The sequence below is a fragment of the Muscardinus avellanarius genome (genome assembly GCF_963383645.1).
Source record: "Muscardinus avellanarius genome assembly, chromosome: 7".
In the NCBI taxonomy this organism is placed as follows: domain Eukaryota; kingdom Metazoa; phylum Chordata; class Mammalia; order Rodentia; family Gliridae; genus Muscardinus; species Muscardinus avellanarius.
In genome coordinates, this window is record NC_137793.1 from 52,713,792 (window position 1) to 52,732,392 (window position 18,601).

The 18,601-nt window shown below is 35.8% G+C and overlaps 1 pseudogene across 1 annotated transcript; it reads left to right on the top strand.

Annotated features, from left to right (window-relative positions):
• Window positions 1–8,062: 8,062 nt before the first annotated feature.
• Window positions 8,063–10,393, top strand: LOC308265595 (aconitate hydratase, mitochondrial-like; annotated as a pseudogene). Its single transcript has one exon. The product of its transcript is annotated as an aconitate hydratase, mitochondrial-like (transcript).
• Window positions 10,394–18,601: the final 8,208 nt, after the last annotated feature.

Here is an 18,601-nt window from a genome sequence, read left to right on the forward strand (position 1 = left end):
ATAACTTTCAAGGTTATTGCAGTTACTAAGTCAAATTGCTGGAAAAAGGACCAGTTTGATTCTACTTATCTTTTTAAAGAAAAATTATGATACTAAGGTTTTGGGTCTTTAAGCAATTAATTGATACTTGAAAGGTACCTAAGCTTGATTAATTTAAACTGGCAGCAGAAGTGAGTAAAGGATTTACATGTTTCAAATATGTATTCATTTATGCAAGCAAGAAAGCAATCATTCAACAGGTGTCAGTGCCAGGTATGTTTCATACATAGTCAATAAAGCATCAGAACAGGAAAAAGTGTCCTCATTAAGCACAAATGAGAAAATAAGTGAAATATATTAGATGTTATGTGATAGGGGTTATAGAGAAAAATAAAGTACTGAAAAAGCAGAGAAAAATATTGATAAGAATGTGTGATTTTACATAAGATAGACAGGGATATACTATGATAAAAGTAATATTTAAACAATTATAGGAAGTAGAAGATTCCTAGAAAAAGAAAAATGAAATGTAAAGGTTTCAAATTAAAATATGCCTTCCAGTGGTCAAAGACCAGCAAGAAGTCCATTGTGGCAAAAGGGAGATGATCTTGGGGTAATCATACAAGATAAAGGTTTTGTAAACCATTGTGGGTACTTTTGGCTTTTATTCAGTGACACAGATAGCCAGTGGAGGAGTTCTATCACAGGAATCAAATGATTTGATTTTCTAGATATTGTGTTGTGAATAAAATTCAGAGGATCTGGAAAAATAAGATAAAAAATTATGAGCTTCGTTCAATAACTTATTAGAGAAAAGACTGACTAGAATAAGAACAATTAAAAAGAGGCCAAATCCATTTTGAAGCCCAAATCCATATGGTCTGCTGATGGATTATGTGGACCATGTAGAGGACAGAAAATGTTCAGAAATTCCTCCAAGGCAGTTTTTGGCTTGTGAAATTGTAGGAAGGAGTTCCTATAAAGTGAGGAGGTAAGGACTTGAGAGAAGCAACTTTAGAGGCAAATTTAAAAGAAACTCAGTTTTGGTGATTTTATATTTCATATACTCAACCAGAGATGTTTAATAGGAAATTGAATATAAACTTCAAGTAATAAGTCCATGCAAGAAAAAGAATGAAGAAATTACTGTGCAGATTGAATTTGAGGTCATGTGAATAAGATTATCAATGAAAGCATGTTTGCTAAAGAAAACTGGCTGGAGGACTGTGTTCTGGGTCTTCTGAGCAGAGAGGATGAGACTGTGAACATCAACTTCCAAGGCCATAGGATCCACGTGGTGTTATCACATGGCTGATAAAATGTGCTGTATTCAAGTATTATTCTACTGCCCCTTTTTTCTATTTTGAAAGATTTTGCATAAATGCTTTCTGATCTTAAATTGAGATTATTATAAAATTCTTAATATATCTATTATTTTACCAAAATGACTTACCAGTGATCCTTTATCCTATTAACTTTTATTAATATCTACTGAAATGTCATCTCAGAATTCCTATTCTTTCTATGTCCCTGAAAAATGATTGAAAATTTACCTCTTTTCTTAAGTCTTGCATGTCACGAGATATATCCTCAATATATTCATCACACACACACACACACACACACACACACACACACACACAATCATTTGTATTTATCCTTCCTGGTTTTATGACAGAGTGTATTGATTGGTCTTTATCTTCATAACTAGTTATGTCCTCAAAGTGACTTTCCTTCTTCATTTATGTATAACCACTGTTTTATTTTCCCTTGTTGAATTTTAAGGAGTTAGAAAGTAATCATGATTTATGGTGAAGCTTTCTTACATTTCACATCCTTTCAAATTCTTCCATTAAATATCAAAGACTTTTACTCCAATTTCTTGTATTTTCCATCTGTTGCTCTTCCTACCTGGGCTTGGCAGTCATTCATATAAACAGCTGAAGATGTTGTTCACTTGCCGTCTACTGCCACATGTCCTACCGCTCTGGTTCTTTTCCAATCTTGATTCCAATCTCTAACCTTTCTTGAAATGGAAAGTGCTCCCACCAGTACCTGCATTTGGCAAAACTCCTTCAGGCTACACCTCATTAGTTTACAATGGTAAAACTTGAATTGCATACATTAATTCCCCAAACACTATTTTAATATATATTTAATTTATTTTAATATTTTAAACAATATATAAATAACATAGATTGAAAACAGATACCTTAAATTCTCATATAATATACAGAAAATTTTTAATTTAAATTATTTTAAATTACTATTACTATTATTTTTTGGTACCAGGGATTGGATCCAGGGACATTATACCTCATAAATATCTCCAGCCTTGTTTAATTTTTTATTTTAAAACAGTGTCTTACTAAGTTGTAAAGGGCCTATGTTGCTTGAGGTGGGCAAAAATCCTGCAATCCTCCTGTCCCAGCCTCCCAAGGACAGTTAGATTATGTTTTGAACCCATCAAATTGTTAACACTTCCATTGTACAATGAAAATATCAACAATAGAAATATTTCCTGAATATTTTCAGGAAGAAGAGCATAATATATTCTAGAATATCTAGGTCAATGTTTATTATAATGGTTTGAATAATAAAATACTTCTTTCATATAAAAAGTTGCCTTAAGTTTGTTTATCTAAATACTGAATTATATATGGAAATGTCCAAGTAGCATTTCAATGGGCTTTTGAAATTCTGGTTTTAGAAAACAACCTACCTAAGTTGGCTAGGTAAAATTGTCATTAAGTTAGGATATATCTACTTTTTAGAAAATAAATTGGCCCATTATATATTAGTAATATCAGGATGCTAAATGCTTCTGGTCACAGAGACCTACTTGATATCACTCAGCAAATATTCCAAGCATATTTGTAGAGCTTCTTTTTTAAAATTTGTTTATTGGTGCATTGTATTCATACATCATAATGGGATAAAAAACTTGTATATACATACATGCACACATTGCCCAGTTAACACCTACCCAATCCACACCCCATACTAGGAATCTCACTAACATGTCAGAGAAGAAAGGGGGGTTGCAATGTATAATTACAATGACTCATAAATGTATAAATGTCACATTATTAAACAAAAGGTGGCAAACAAAATGTACAAAGAAATCACATTTAAATTATCGATTTTAATTTTCAGAACTTTATGCTGACATTTGTATAAAAAAACAGATGATGGTGTATGGAACGGCAAGGATCACACTATATTGGTGATGGACGGAGGTACATAGAGTAAGGGCATGTGGATTCGTGTTTAATATCTATCAATCTACCTTTTATGTAATGCAGGACATAGGAAGACATTTAGAAGCTAATACTACTGTAGTTTAAATAAAAGATGAGTTTATAGCTACATAAAAGAGAGGATAGATTATAAGTTATAAATGAGAATAGATAGGACTTAGTGCTTGGTCGGACTTAAGTGGTTGTGAAATGAAATTATTTAGTAAGATTCTTGGTTTTGCAATTTGCTTAGATTTATGGTGGTGTTTTGTAGTTTTGCCTTTCAAAACACAGTGGGGGGTAGGCCAAAACAGAATAGAGGTAATCACTGAAAGCTGATGATCTTTAATTGATAGTTCTATATCTGGGTGCTGGAGCTCAAATTAAAACGAGTGCTAGAAAATCAAGGAAAGTGTATTTCATTGATTCAATAATTGATATAATTTAGTACAATCACCCACAAGAGTATAAAAGTATCAAGTTAATTGAACAAGGTTGAGACCACAAATTTATTGAAAACAGTATTTGAGAATCAGTTAATATAAAAAGAGACCAGGAAAAAAACAGAAAAGAGTATTTGTGTGGAATAAATGTAAAAATAATTTCATATATGTTATCTTATTTTTGTTTAAGTGAAAACAGAATGATAAAGCATATGATTTTATCCACATCTCGGAGAAAAGTAAATGTTCTCTTAGAGAAGTTAATGTTATTCTTTTCTCCAATTCCATACTAGCATTTCATTCTGTTTCATTTCTTAAAATTATTCTACCCTGAAATATTACAAATTGTAAATACATTGATTGATTAAATTATAAGAATGACCTATCTGACAATGAAAATTTAATTTTATCTTCACACCACAATTAAAAATTACCAAGAACCAGAATATATTTTTCTAGGTGGTAACCATGGACTGTCATTTAAACAGTGGATGTATATCTCAGTGTTTGTGGTTACTATACATCACTTCAAGGCTCTCAAAGTGCCATCTATCATCATGCTCTATGAAATGAAAGGTGAACCACTTTACTGTGAGAATAACTATATAATGTCTCTTTAATGTCCCAAGCCAGAGTTGAACTATGGCAATTCCTACACCTTCTTTCAGTCCTGAACTCTATAAATCAGACATATCCCTGTAGAAAAATTGAGTCATAATTTATACTATTTTCAAAAGTTATGGGTAGAACTAAAAATAAAAGGTTTTTTTTTGGCAGTGTTAAATTGTCCATGACACTGTTTTCCTATGTTACACGATACTCCTGTTTTCCTTTATTTTTGGGGGGGTACATTGTAGTCATACATCTTAATAACATACAAGAGAATAGAGGTATAAATGCATACATCACTCATTTAACCCTTTCCCAGTTCCTACTCTATTCCTTCCCTCTCCCTCATCTTGTCTGGCTTACCAATTGACTTTGATATGTTCATTAATGTACATTATGGACATTAGAAAATTTACCTTTCCCTCTCCCATCTTCCTCAGTAATGTCTTCTTATTTGCTCATCTATCCTTTCTTTCCTCATCTAAGTTCCTCTTATGACCCTTTTTCTCCCTATCTTCCACAAATTAGGGAGAGTATCCGATTTCTTTCTTTTGGTGACTGAATAATCTCACTTAGCCTAATGTTCTCCAGTTTCATCCATTTTCCTGTAAATTTTATTCTTTTCTATTGCTGAGTAAAATTCCATTGTGTACATATCCCATAGTTTTGTAATCCATTCATCTGTTGATGGACATCTAGGCTGGTTTCATGTTTTGGCAATTGTGAATTGTGCAGCTATGTACATAGATACATGTGCATTTGTTTTGGAGTTTGGTTTCCATTTTTGAGGGTCGATACCCAGCAATGCTATTAATGGATCATGTGGTAGATGAAAGATCTATGTTCTTGACTATGCAGAATTAATATCATCAAAACGGTCATTCTTTCAGATTCATTTAAAACCTACAGATTTAAAATCTACAGATTCATTTAAAAAAACATTAAAGCAACAAGGTCATTTCTCACAGACATAGAAAAATCAGTCCTTAAGTTCATTTGGAACAACAACAACAACAATAAACAGATTAGCCAAAGTAGTATTCAGCAATAAGAACCATGCAGGAGGCCTCACAATATGTGCCTTCGAACTATATTACAAAGCCATAGTAATAAAAACAGCATGGTATAGGAACAGAAACAAACACGTAGACCAATGTAGCAGAATAGAAGACTAAAAACAAATCTGCACACTTACACCAATTGATTTTTGACAAAGGAGCCAAAAAGATACACTGGAAAAAAGATAGCCTCGTCAACAAATGATGTTGGCAAACTGGTTAATTATATGCAGAAGAACAGATATAAGCCCCATGTTCTCACCCTGCACTCTGTTTTATTGTGTTGAAGGGGCTAGTGTTTTGTATGACAGCTTATAATCCTCTTTATAGATGTTTATTCATTATAATTCACTTACACAGTTTGTTGAAGAAACATCCAAAACCTAGAGATGTTTGGTTTTGTTTTTAAATTGTAAATAAATCCAAATCAAAATATTGTATTTTATTACATTATTAGTTATAGAAGTATAGTTAATAATATATAATGGCACTTTTTTCTGTTCAATGTGGATGATATTGACAATAAAAGTATACCATAATTAACCTTAAGTAAATGCTGATAATTAATCAGGGCACTAACCAATAAAACAAGACATAAGACTTCTTTTTTTGGTGGTACTGGGGGTGGAACCCAGAGGCTTCCTACCTCTGGGCTATACTATTTTATATTTTATTTGGAAACAGGTTCTCACTAAGTTTCTGAGAGCCTCACTAAGTAGCTGATTGATGGCTTCGAACCTGTGCCATCCTCCTGCCTCAGCCTCCCAAGCGCGGGGATTACAAGTATGCATCACCCATAAGACTATTTTAAAAATATCTATAACAAAACAAAATAGAACTAGAATGATGTATTTTAAAACCTCAGGTAAAATAAATAACCTTCTGGTTTTTGAAACTTAATAAATTATAGCTCATTTGTCACTTCTAACACACACAAACTCAACATGTGAATACTTATGTGGAAGAATTAAGTAATCAAATTAAGTGATCAAAGATTTTACCAGTTGTGCCATAAAAGAAGTATCAGACAAATGAGCAAATGTTGTGGCTTCAAATATAAAGTTCTGTGGTTCTTAGCAGTAAAGAATAAGCAATCCCTTCACGTAAAATTGTGTTTGAATCTTTATCCTATATTAGGGGATTGCATTGTGGTCAAGAAATAGGAGACACCAGTGTATGGTATTGCTCATTTTTTCCCCATTATTGGCATGACCTTGACCCTTTGTAATAAATTCTAACCTGAATGTGAGGTCTGCTTAGGCCCAGAAAGATATGTCAATGGTTCTGTGATGGTTCATGAATTGGAATCTGCATTAGTCACTTAAGTCCCATGGAATGATTCAGTGCTAAGCATGTTGTCAAATGGAAAGGAATGAACCTCAAAACCTTTGTTGTGAATGCAAAATAAAAGAAAAAGAGAGAGAGACATTTACAAAACATTATACATGTCTGAGCAATGTGGAATTCATTATACATAGCCATATCTATGTACATATTTAGAACTTTTTTAACTCAGAAATCAGCAGGTTTATGTTTTGTTAGTATAAATAGAACATTGTCTTTTTTACAGACAAGAAGTAATGTAGTGTTTAATGTGGCTTTTTATGGTTCCTCTGAGCTGGAAGTGCAGGTGACAAAGAGCAGGGAGTTCAGAAGTTAGCATGTTAAGGCAATAGAAATAATTATTAGAATAAGGGAGGATGAAAACAGCATCCCAGGAATTTTCATCTGGTGGAAAGGAGGTTTACTTCAGAATGCAAACATTTAGAACATAATAACTTTAGTGGGCCAAAACCTTTTACTTTTACTTCAGACATAAATAAATTTAGCCAATATTATCATTAACCACATTAACACATAACTGAAATAAAAACTAACTACTGATGAATTAAGTGACTGTAAAAATTCTTCACATCAAAATACATACATAACTATATTTTTCATAATGCAAAATATTTTAAGGACAAAATTAGCATTTAATTCCACTCTTGTACTTTAACAATAAGATGCCTTATTTGTACTTATTTAATAAGTCCATTAGGCTTCTATACTTAGAATATTCCTATTTGTGTTATTATAAATAGAAGCTTAATTGAAATTTCTTGTATACAAAATCCATTTAATCTATATCTGAATATTTCATTGGTAAATTCCATACATAAAATCAAAAGGACAAAACCTTTTTTTATTGGTACTAGAGATTAAACCCAGGGAGTTCTTATTCTGGCCTATACTCTCAGCTCTATTTTATTTTTATTTTGAAACAGGGTCTTGCTAAATTACTGAGGCTGGCCTCAAACTTGAAATCTTTCTGTCTCAGTCTCCCAAGTACTGTGATTGCAGGCATGTGCCACCATCCCATCTAATACCTCTATTTAAAATGTTTAAATGAATTCATTTAAACATTTTTTTAGCACTAGAAACAAAAATAAACCATAGAGAAGAGCAAGATAAGTTTCAGTCAAAGGTGATATTTTTTTTTCTCTTATAGGTAGAAACTAGAAAAGAGGAAAGAAAAAGAATTTCATGAAAACAGGAAAGACCACAATAGTGGAAAGTGTCAGAGAAGGGATCAAAGAGGAAAAAGGAAATTACAGACACAAAAACACACAAAACACCATTATGTGCATATATGAATGTACCCTTGAAGAAATAATATAGTAACACTTGAGCATAAACAAAATTTAAATAATTTTAAATTTTATAAATGACCTCATCTTTGTCAGCGCACAAAATGCCACCTTATAGTCTACTGGTGAGCAGGCTGCAGAAAGCCCTGAGTGTGCGGCAATACCATGTGAATTCAGTCCTGTGCCAACAGGCCAAGGTGGCCATGAGCCACTTTGAGCCCAATGAGTTCATTCGCTATGACCTGCTGAAGAAGAACATTAACATTGTTCATAAAAGGTTGAACCAGCCCCTGACTCTCTCAGAGAAGATTGTGTATGGACACCTGGATGACCCGGTTAACTAGGAGATCCAGTGGGCAAGATGGACCTGTGGCTCCAGCCCGACCACATCGCTATGTAGGACACCACAGGCCAGATGACCATGCTGCAGTTCATCAGCAGCAGGTTGCCCAAGGTGACCGTGCCATCCACCATCCACTGTGACCATCTGATAGAGCCCCAGCTGGGGGGCTAGAAAGACCTGTGCTGGCCCCAGGACATAAACCAGGAAGTGATAATTTCCTTGCATCTTCCGGTGCCAAGTATGGTGTGGGCTTCTGGAGGCCTGGATCTGGAATTATTCACCAGATCATTCTGTAAAACTATACATACTCTGGAGTTATTCTGATTGGCATTGACTCCCACACATCCAATGGTGGTGGCCTGGGGGGCATCTACATTGGAGTTGGGGGTGCCGATTCAGTGGACGTCATGGCCAGGATCCCCTGGGAGCTGAACTGCCCCAAGGTGATTGACATGAAGCTGACGGGCTTCCTCTCTGATTGGATCTCACCTGAAGATGTGACCCTGAAGGCAGTAGGCATTATCACAGTGAAAGGTGGCACAGGCACCATTGTGGAATACCACGGGCCTGGCATAGACTCCATCTCCTGCACCAGCATGGCAACAATCTGCAACATGGGTGCTGAAATTAGGACCACCACATCAGTGTTCCCTTACAGCCACAGGATGAAGAAGTACCTGAGAAAGACGGGATGCGCAAACGTTACCAGTCTTGCTGAAGAATTCAAGGATCACCTGGTACCTGACCCTGGTTGCCATTATGACCAAGTGATTGAAATTAATCTTAGTGAGCTGAAGCCACACATCAGTGGGCCCTTCAACCCTACCTGGCTCAGCCTGTGGCAAACGTTGGTTCTGTGGCAGAGAAGGAAGAATGGCCTCTGGACATCCACATGGGTCTTATAGGCAGCTGCACCAATTCCAACTACGAGGGCATGGGACGCTCAGCAGCTGTGGCCAAGCAGGCGCTGGCCCACAGACTCAAGTGCAAGTCCCAGTTCAGCATCATGCCGGGCTCTGAGCAGATCCACGCCACTAATGAGCAGGAGCGCTATGTGCAGATCCTGAGGGACGTGAGCAGAATCGTGCTGGCCAACGCATATGGCCCTTGTATTGGCTATTGGGACAGGAAGGGCATCAAGAAGGGGGATAGGAACACAATTGTAACCTCCTACAACTGCAACTTCACAGGCTGCAATGACACCAACCCCAAGACACACACTTTTGTCACGTCGTCAGACATTATAACAGCCCTGGCCATTGCAGGAACCCTCAAGTTCAACCCTGAAACTGACTTCCTGACCAGCAAGGATGGCAAGAAGTTCAAGCTGGAGGCTCCAGATATAGATGAGATTCCCCTCATGGAGTTTGACTCAGGGCAGGGCCCCTACCAGCAGCCCCCCCAAGGACAGCAGTGGGCAGAGAGTGGACATGAGCCCCACTAGCCAGCGCCTGAAGCTCCTGAAGCCTTTTGACAAGTGGGATGGCAAAGACCTGGAGGACCTGCAGATCCTCATCAAGGTCAAAGGGAAGTGTACCACTGACCACATCTCGGCTGCTGGCCCCTGGATCAGGTTCCGTGGGCACCTGGACAACATCTCTATCAACCTGCTCTTTGGTGCCATCAACAATGAAAATGGCAAGGCCAACTCTGCACGCAATGCCGTCACTCAAAAATTCAGCCCTGTCCCTGACATTGCCCAGTACTACAAGAAACATGGCATCAAGTATGTGGTGACCCCAGACTAGAACTACTGGGAGGGCTCCAGCCGGGAGCATGTGGCACTGGAGACCGCCATCTCGGGGCCGGGCCATCATCACCAAGATCTTCACCAGGATCCATGAAACCAACCTGAAGAAGCAGGGCTGCTGTCCCTCACCTTCGCAGACCCTGCTGACTACAAGATCCACCCTATGGACAAGCTGATCATTCATGGCCTGAAGGACTGTCCCTGGCAACCCCCTGAAGTGCATCATCAAACACTCCAACAGAACCTAGGAGACCATCCTTCTGAACCACACCTTCAACGAGATCCAGATCAAGTGGTTCTACTGACAGCTCTCTGAACAGGACGAAAGAGCTGCAGCAGTAAAGAAGGCCACCCTGCCCACCTCTCCTGCACCATGTCATTCACAAGTACAGTTCTGCCATTGTCAGAGCTAATCTGGTGATCCAGCCATGGCTTCCTGCTCCAAGATGTCATGCCAGACACGCTCCCTCTACCCCGGCCTCAGTCCTCTGAGTGACCTGGGATGGGGGTTTCCTAAAATAACTTTCCAGCCCCTGTCTTCCTGGTTTTAGTTTGGTTCAGATCTTAAGCAGCAAAACACAACTGTATCCATTTTTTATGACAACTCTCCCCTCTAACGAAAAAAAAAATCACAAAAATATTTAGATCAATGTGTTATGCTAATATGCATATTAATATTTCATCTATAATTATTTTTGTGCTTTTAAAGATTATGGACATCTTTCTATTTATATATTATGTAACTAGTGAATATAAATATGCAACATCCCAATTGTATTAGCCAATACATTTCAAGTGCTGAATAGATTAATTTGGCTGGTAACCACCATAGTCACAGACATAAAGCCTGTTCATGTCACTGAGAAAGATATATTGGAGTCCTGGTGAAATGATTTGTGCTCAAAATAATTGAAATTACTTTCTTTTATTTTCTCATCAATCTTTATTCCTACAAAAGAAAAAAATAATTACAGCATTAATGATTGCTGAATATTTGAATTGGGTCTAGAAATAAAAAAAGCTCTTGACATCACGCAACTTATATCTAATAGATGGGAAAAAACAAGTAAACACTCATATAACATTTTGTGATAAGTTTGCTGAAAATATGAGACAGATAAGTTTACAGAAAGTGACTTAGAATGATATTATGGTGTAGAATGTCCTCTGAAGAGCTCATGTATTCTTGTTCATAGTTAATATATTTAAGTCATGATTTTTATAATCTCATCAGTCGATAAATCAATTATGATTGATTCACTGGGTGATTATACGGGAAGTTACATTGTGGCTATAGGAGGTTACCCTAAGGTGTGACTTTGGGAGTTATATATAATCCCTTCTCCCATTGTTATCTGTCTCTGGCTTCCAGGCTCCAAATTGTGAGAGCAGAGGACTTGCTTTCTCCCTCTCTCTACCTCCTTTCACCATGCCCTAAGTGCCACAGATCCAGGCTGACATGAACTGATAATTTGAAAACTTTAAATTGTGAGCAAATCTTTCTTCTTTTAAGTTTTGTGTCAAGCTTATTGGGTCATAGCAATGAAAATGGTGAGTGAAACTAAAGGTATATTAAATAGGCTAGGTATTGAAATATTAAAAATATTTTTTTCTTGGGTGGAGACCTAAATGACAGCAGTGTAAAAAATAAAATAAATAAATAAATAAATAAATAAATAAATAAATAAATAAACTTTGAGGAATGGAGTACTCCATGTGGAAAGAATAACAAAAATGTACTGTTGAAATATATAATCCTACCATAACTTGAAGAAAAGAGCAGTATGAAGGGTTAGATTATGTCCACATGCTGGCTTTTAACCTTGGTCATGATTTTGGATTATACATTGAAATGAGATCAGAAGCAGCAGAATATTGAGCACGTGGAGTGTGACATGATTTACTTACTGGTCGCTGTGGCTCATGTAGGGAGTAGAACATGGAGCATAGCAGGGATAGAAACAGGGAAACTAAACAAGAGTCTAGATGATTGATGGTGACCAGAATCCACTTGGTTGAAATGAAAGATAAACATTGGATTTTTGGAAATGATCAATTATATATCTTTGCATCTTCTCTCTAGTCCTTGACCATAAAGACAGTGTCCAAAGGCTTCTATTATGCTGGACTATTGTTTATTCTGAGCTGTGAATCCCAAGGGTCCTATGACCTGACTAACAATACTAGATGGCCCTGATAAATGCAAAAGTCATTTAATTATTTGAAAGTAATTATAAAGTCTATGATTACAACTTAATATTTATCAGTTTTAAGAAAAGAGAATAATTTTCATATCTTTCCTTTCTCATAAAATATTTTTCTAGTCACATTGATAAACATCTCTTCATAAGCTTTAGTTAATGTTCATTTTTTCTTTTATCAGTTATGACAGCTTTGTGTGTGTTTGTTATTCACAGATATGATAGTTATGTTGGATGCATAAATAGATACTGCCTATTCTACTATTTAGTTTTTGTCAAATTTCCTCTCCTCACAGGACATCACATGTTTGGCAAAAATGAGAGATCAGTAAGAAAAAAAGCAATCTTTTAGTTTGAAATATTTCATTAGCTGCATTAGAGTAAATATAAAGATTTAAATGCTCCAAGAATCTTAAAATAATTATTAGTATTTTGTATTTCTATTACCCTACTGGAAGATGGAAAGGAGCAGAGAAGAGAAATCCTACTTTGATAAATTTTCTGTTAGAAACAGTAAATGTATAAAGACACCAAGAAACATTACAGTGTTGTATATAAATAAATTGAATAAATCAATTTGTAGAGAGACTCCAACAACCATATTGTTATCAACATTTTGCTTTATTTCTAAGTTTGGTATGAAAATCTGTGACATTATACATAAATCTATATATCTATCATCTATCATCTATCTAAACACATAGAAAACTGGACATGGTGGCACATGCCTGCAATCACAGTATTTGGGAGACTAAGGCAGGAGGATCACAGGTGCAGCTTAGTGAGGCTTTCTGAAACTTACTGAGACTCTGTCTCAAAATTAAAAAGAAAATAGAGATGGAGGTATAGTTCAAAGGTAGAATGTCCCCCTGAATTTAAAGCCCAGTATTATATACATACACACCCCCCCAAAAAAAGAAACAAGAATTTGGTACTTCTCTGACCATTTTCTCACAGAGCAGTCATATCATGTATTAGAGTAATAAAATCAAAGTGGCTTCAAGCATAATAATTAGCATCTATAAAAATGTTTGAGTAATTAAAATATTGTGAATATATTAACACACAGGCATATAGGCACACCATATATGCATATTTTTATATATGAACATGTATGCAACCATATATGTATTTTTTGTTTTTTGGTTTTTGGTGGTACTGAGGGTGGAACCCAGGGGCTTTTACCTCCAGGTTATACTCACAGACCTTTTTTTTATATTTTATTTGGAAACAGTGTCTCCCTAAGTTACTGAAAGCCTCACTATGTAGCCGAGGCTGGCTTTGAACCTGTGCGATCCTCCTGTCTCAGCCTCCCAAGTGCAGGGATTACAAGTGTATACCACCATGCCCAGGTTATATTTTTATTTTAAATGACATAAGTACTAGGAAGGCCCCTTGGTGTCCAGGAATGGAAGATAAGGTCACTAGCTACTTTGAAATGATGACTCAAATTCAAATTTTTTTTTTTTTTTTTTTTTTTAGTTTCCTCTTCTAAAAGAAAGGAAATAAAACTTAGAGTATAAGGAAAAACATTGACAGAAAAAGGCTGGGAAGAGAAAAGGAACAAACAGTTTGAATTATGCTGTGTCTATGTATAAAGGTATCATGACCAGTCTCTCATTATTAAGGATAGGGAGGTGTTCCTAGCCAGGTGGGAGCCAACTCGCCAAGACCTGACTGCATGTTTGGATGACTTTGAATCTCACTACAATGCACTGAGGAAAGCATATAAAATAGATGACTATGATTTCATTTTGGAAAAATTTTTGAGATAGTAAAGATGAAGTGTTGAGGACACAGATCAAGGCTGACACACTAGAATTTCCATTTCTAGAAGTTAATTGTTCAACTTTACTATTTTTCTTATCAGGTTAAATAATATAGTTTAACAAATAAGCAAGGTCTGACTTTTAGTAGAAAGTAGGTCAACTTTTCTTGATCTTTCATGTTACCAAAGATTAAGAGTAGAACTACCTGAGTAGAATATTAACAATGCTCTCAAATTGATAAAACTACCCTCATCTCTTTATCTCTTTACCTTTTTTTTTTTTTTTTACGGTACTAGGATGGAACCTAGGGGCATTCTACCTTTGAGCTATGCCCACAGCCCTATTTTTTATTCTTTATTTTGAAACAGGTTCTCATTGAGTTGCAAAGGGCCTCACTAAGTAGTAGCTGAGGCTGTCCTCGAACCGCAATCCTCCTGTCTCAGCCTCCCAAATGCAGGGATTACAAGCATGTGCCACCACTCTCAACCCCATTTTCTAGTTTATTTATTTTTGTTGTTGTTGTTTTTACATAGTATTTAATAGCATGGGTGGCTAACATAATTCAACTAGTTGGATTCACCAACTGCCTATTTATTATTTTAAAATAGAGTGCTGTTGGGTCTCTTATTACTTAAACATAAAACCCAGTATCTGTCTATATATAGGCATTGCAGGAGAAAAACATAAAATAAAATTCTCAACTAAAAAATAAAATTCAATAGATCATTATGTGACTGATTTAATCATTTGTCATCTTTATTTTTTTCTTTTGACATCATGTATGACTAATATAAGATTGACTAATGACTGCATAACTTACTGAGCTTCTTGTTAATACTATTTCTCTATTTTCTCAACTATTTACTCATTTGAGCTAACTTCTATTTTTATGAACATCCTCTCCCTTTATGTGTGTCTTCTATATATAGTCTTACAAGGATATTTTTTCTATTTTAGATTGGCTTCAAAAAAAGGAGAAATCATAAGTGCCCCATTTCCTCATACTTCTCAACCGTGTTCGAGACAAAGCTGATGCTGTTTTATCTATAAATTCTATCCTTTCTAATCCTGTAAGTGGGACATAAACTGTGTTTTCTTTTTTTTTAAGTAAAAAAGTGAGCAATTTATTTTTTTTCTTTTAAAAATTTTTTATTGAAAATAAATAGTATACATTTACACTATATTTGGTGCCCTCTCTCCCCTGCCCCCATTTTCCCTTCCCCCTCCCACCAATGGTTGTCCAGGTTAACCATGTCATATTCATAATTTTACACATGTTCAGATGTAGACCCTCATTAATCAAGATCAGCCTTCCTCCTCTCCTATCTTTCCATTCAAACGTTGCTGGTATTTCCCCACTATTATCTGGAGTCCCACTGGTATCCTTTGTGTTTCCTAGTTTGGGCATATTAGAGGAAACATATGTACCTTCTCCTTCTGTGCTTGGCTGATCTCACTTAACATAATGTTCTCCAGGGCTTTCCATCTTCTTGCAAATGATATAATTTTGTTCTTCTTTATGACTAAATAGAATTCCATTGTGTGTATTTCCCAAAGTTTTGCTATCCATTCATCTGTTGATGGTGATCTGGGTTGGTTCCATATTTTGGCTATTACAAATTGTGCTGCTATGAACATAGGTATGCATATGTTGCTGTCTTTCTCTGAATTCAACCCCTTTGGAAAGATACCCAGGAGTGGTATAGCTGGATCATATGGTGGATCTATTCCCACCTTCTTAGGAATCTCCACACAGATCTCCATAGTGGCTGAACTAGTTTGCACTCCCACCAACAGTGTAAAAGAGTTCCTCTTTCCCCACATCCTCGCCAGCATTTGTTGTTGTTTGATTTCTTTATGCTTGCCACTCTGACTGGGGTTAGATGGAATCTCAGTGTAGTTTTGATTTGCATCTCCCTGATGGCCAGTGATGAAGAACATCTTTTCATGTATGTATTGGCCCTTTGTTTCTCTTCTTTTGTGAAGTGTCTATTTAGTTCATTTGCCCATTTCTTGATTGGGTTGTTTGTTTTGCTAGTGTAGAGTCTTTTTAGCTCTTTGTATACTCTGGATATTAGCCCCCTATCAGAATGGTGGCTGGTAAAGATCCTTTCCCATTCTGTAGGCTTCCTCTTTAGGTTATTGATAGTTTCCTTTGATGAGAAGAAACTTTTTAGTTTGATGCTATCCCACTTGTTTATTCTTGCTTTAATTTCCTGAGCTTTGGAGGTTTTGTTGAGAAAGTTACTGCCTGTGCCAATATGTTGTACTGTTGAACCTATGCTCTCCTCTACTAACTTCACAGTCTCAGGTCTAATTTCTAAGTCTTTGATCCATCTTGAGTTGATTACTGTGCATGGTGAGATATAGGGGTTTAGATTCATCTTTTTAGAAATGGTTAGCCAGTTCTCCCAGCACCACTTGTTGAAAAGGATATCTTTTCTCCAGCATATGAGTTTGGCCCCTTTGTCAAAGATTAATTGACTAAAGATGTGTGGATTTGTTTCTGTATCTTCTATTCTAATCCACTGGTCAGTGTATCTGTTATTGTACCAATACCATGCTGTTTTTACTACTATTGCTCTATAGTATAATTTGAAGTCTGGGATTGTGATGCCTCCTGCATGTTTCTTATTGCTGAGAATTGCTTTGGCTATTCTAGGTCTTTTCTTTCTCCATATGAAGTTCATGATTGATTTTTCTAGGTCTCTGAAGAATGTCACTGGTATAAACTGTGTTTTCTACAATTCCCATTATACTATTGTTACTCAAGAAATCCAGAACATAAAACAATAATAAATAAGTCTTCTTTGGGAATACAACATTAATCCTCTTCTTTCATTCTGTTAAATTTTAGTCTCCAAAATCCTCCATTTGTCTCAAATTCAAACCAAGACACTTTAAATGTCTTTATTAGCAACACTTATTTTTTTCATTGAATGTAAACCATTTATCTCTTTTTGAGAAACTTATATGTCTCTTTGTATCAGTTCTTTTCATCCCATGCTGCCCTACACTGCTGCCAGATCTGTGCTCTTTAGTTTGCCTTTCAAGGAATACATATTCTCACTTTCAAATATTGGAGTTACATTTTTTAAATTTCTTGTTGTGGTGATGAGGATTGAACTCCTTTGCATTCTACTTTGAGATCCACTCCTAGCCTGATTTTACTTTTTATTTGGAAACAGAGTGTCACTAAGTTACTCAGGTTGGCCTCAAACTGTGATCCTCCTGTCTTTGCCTCCCAAGTATTGAGAAATACTGGTGCAGACCACCATATCTGGCTTGGAGTTAATTTCTTATATGATTTAAACTTCCCTTAAGAACTCTCTTTTATTACAATATCACCACATGTCCTTACATATTGTATCTCATTGCTACCTCTTCAAATGTTCCCATTAGTTTTACAAATATTGGCATTACATGATTAAAATATTTATAGAATTTTGAGTGTCAGGCATGGTCCTCAGCATTTATATATATATTTAGTTCTGCTTATTCTCCCACCAAATTTTACATAGTTCTGTATTTGCTTAATATAAAAAAACTTGAGGCTGAAATTTTTTAATTGCCCCATTTAAAAAAGCTATAAGCTTGCAGAGCTTGTATTTGATCTAACTAGTAAATTATAAAATTATAGGAAAGAGCAAGTGTTGCTTATTTAAGAAAAATCATACTAGTCCAGACATTTAAGTCTATAGACAAGAACATCAAACTGCTATTTTCAACTCAAAGGTGGGGTATGAAAGCACACACCACTGTATCAGTGTCCCTTTAACATCATCAGATTCTGTTAACCACCTGTTCTTTTTTTAATGTGTCATTTGGCTCCCAGACCTCTAGAAGGTCTAAATTATCTCTGGTAGTTTTAACCTGATTGAGTCTTGTTTATTGACTACTTTCTGTCTCAAGATACTCTGCTGGTCACAATTAAAAGAAAACTTTTGGTGGTGCCCAAGTATATAGAAACATAAGAGTTACTGTAGGATGGACTGAGTCATGACTAATGCAATGAGAAAGCCAATAGACACATTCTTTCCCTTCTCTCTTCTAAAAGAAAAAAAATGTTCTAAAACACTCATTTCACTTACATTCCTGAGGACTGTCCTGAGGAACTGAAGTTTTGCTCATACTACACAGTGGACAACTTAAGCCTGTCTCTTTATATTTGATCTTCATATTGCTGACTGACATCATTCTCTTGCATTACAACTGTCTGGGATTCCTAATAAAACTAATTTTTTAGACTTTCCTTTCAGGATCCACCAAAATATACCTGGAGCTACGGAGTAATTGTGTATTACAGAGTATTATGGAGTAAGTTAAACAATAGGATATGAAATGGTGGTTATATTGTACAGTAAGCAAGAGATCTGATTTAGATTTCTCTAAAAATAACAGTTTTACAAATGTTGAATGAGCATCAAGAATAAAGTGTTCTGTGCCATATAGAGAGTACAGAATCTTTTTTATGAATGACCAAGATTTGGACTTGGATAGGGCATATGTCAAATATTAAGCATCTCAGAGCATGATAGAGGAACAGAGACAATGTATTAATAAATAACATTACAGCTGAT